The sequence below is a fragment of the Venturia canescens genome, unplaced genomic scaffold (genome assembly GCF_019457755.1).
Source record: "Venturia canescens isolate UGA unplaced genomic scaffold, ASM1945775v1 PGA_scaffold_14__1_contigs__length_53283, whole genome shotgun sequence".
Taxonomy (NCBI): domain Eukaryota; kingdom Metazoa; phylum Arthropoda; class Insecta; order Hymenoptera; family Ichneumonidae; genus Venturia; species Venturia canescens.
Window position 1 is genome coordinate 7501 of NW_025108583.1, and position 2500 is coordinate 10000.

Sequence of the window (2500 nt, forward strand, 5' to 3'; positions counted from 1 at the left end):
TGACTCTCTTAAGAGTCTTAGTTCTCCTGCATTGAACGCGAAGTTTCCCGCTCGGGTGTGACGACCCCGCTTTAGCCCAGTTGGTCGACCGGAACCGGCGACGTGGTCCGAGTCTGCAAAGAGGAGGGCTGCCGAACCAATCCGGAGGAGTGATGTCCCGCCACATGGGCTCCTCCGATTTTATAGATGCATAAAGCATCAGTACTTCGAGATAAGTAGTATGGGGCGAATAGATCATTTTATCGTGCCCGAAGGAAGCAATGCGCGTCGAATCTAAATTCTTCTAAGACAAGCAATGCGCGTCAATCCATCGACTACTACGCTAAGTCCCAATGAACTGAGGAGATACTCAAGACATCGAGCATCGAAGAGGCCGCATAAGATCGCGTGCTATTTACCGAGTGGCTGCAGGCCAAGGGCACTATCGACGGTATATGCAGTGTTTTACACTTGGGGGGATATTAATCTCGAAGGGGAATGAAGACCACTAGTCTCGTACTGAGAGGTCAAGCGGAAAGTCCGCTCACCGGGATAGTCCGATGAAAACTATACTTGTATAAGGCGAATAACATATCGTAGCGACATTACGACGCCTCATAAGTCACACTTGAGCAGTGTACGACTTACTTATGACGTTCTATGGCAATCTAGGCAAACGACTCATCATTTGGTACATTAGTGTCTAAGCTTAGCAAAACACCCCAAAGGAACAAAATAATGGCACAAGCAAATAATTTAAGCCTCGGACTGGTAAGATCACGTTCCAATCGAACCAGAGCGGGTACTCCCGTTAGTGAGGGAACAGTTGTTGACGACCCAGGCGAGAACTCGGACAATGAGAGAGGAGAAACTTTGGAGATCGTTGTACCCATCGATCAGGCAAACACGCGATGTAGTAAATGTGCTCGACGTGGCAGTCGAAGAATCTTTAACAACTTAAAAGATCTAAACGAGCATATGGCTAAAGACCACCCTCTTTTGAGGGTGGTTTTTATTTGCCATTTTTGTGGTAGAAAGTGCCCAAGTAAGCACAGCTGGGACTGCCACAGGCCAAAATGTCCGGGCGCTCCTGTTGCAAACGACCGGCAACACAAGTGCGATCATTGTGCGAGGTCCTTTAACACCAGAGTAGGGCTCTCGCAGCACGAAAGGCACGAGCATCCACGAGCAAGAAATGAGCAAAGAGAGGCACAAGCCAATCGGCAACGTGGCCAAGGCGGAAGACCTGCCCATGTGTGGTCTCAAGAAGAAACCGCACTCCTCATCGAGCTAGATGAGAGATTTCGAAATGCTCGTTTTCCTAATAAGGAAATACAACGGTTTTTGCCCAACAAAACATTCAAACAGATCGGGGAAAAACGAAGACGCATCCCAAGAGATGTGCCAGAAGCAATTGAGATCGTTTCTGACAGCGACTCCGATAATGACGAAGAGGAGGAGGTTTTTCATGACGCGGAGGAAACCCAAGAACCCCTAGATTTAACTTTTAACAACTTGACGACGCAAGAGGAAGAGGACGATCAGTCCATTGACGAATGGCAAACGGCCATGGACGAGTTTATACTCGCCATTGAACCAAATGAGAACAATAAGTTCCGAGAAAGCACGAACAGGCTCAAACAAATCTGGCAAGAGCATAAAAACGCTCAAGAGTCACTCGAGCACCAGATTAATGCATTCGTCAACGAGCTAAACGTCGTTTTAATCGGGGTGGACAAAGCTCAGCCAAATGGCGAGCAGAGAAATCGGCGCAATGCTCAAGAAAGAAGAAGAAGGAGAGAAGAGCCAAGGCGAAGAAGAGACGGAAGAGCAACGGCAAACCAGGTACGGAAATTCCGATACGCCAGGTGCCAAGAAATGTACAAGCAATGTCCTAAACGGCTTGCAGAAATTGCTCTCTCAGGAGACTTCTCGTTCGCTGAGAAAAGAAAGGACCCTCCTGCAATAGAGGCCATTAATGAGCTCTATGGGCAGCTCTGGGGAGTGACAGGTCCTAATGCGACCGATTTCATTGTCGAAGAAGGAATGGATGAGAAGCGTCAAATTAACGAAGTCTTCCCGCCAATCAAAATTGACGAAGTAAAAGCCAGAATCTGTAGGGTGAAAAACAGATCGGCGGCAGGGTTAGACGGAATCAAGAAGGGACACATTAACCGCAAGGGGGTTGCAGAACTTTTGACGGTCCTATTTAACATATTGATACGACACGCGATCTTCCCAAAAGCATGGAGCAAAAACCGTACCACGCTCATACCAAAAGATGGGAAGGACCACAATGACATTAAGAACTGGCGACCAATTACGGTCGGGTCATTAGTGGGTAGAACATTCGCAGGCCTAATTGATCAAAGGCTGAGGGGTTTCGTCAAGCAGTCACGAAGGCAAAAAGGATTTACGGCCGAAGATGGCTGCCGCGCGAATACCCTGATCCTGGAGAAGGCGATTGAAACTATGAAAGGCCTCCACGGAGGTGTGGTCATGATTGCGGATGTATCGAAAG

At 48.1% G+C, this 2500-nt stretch overlaps 1 pseudogene; it reads left to right on the forward strand.

The window, feature by feature from the left end:
* Positions 1–2500, forward strand: part of LOC122418597 (uncharacterized) — an 8668-nt pseudogene that overhangs the window by 2726 nt on the left and 3442 nt on the right.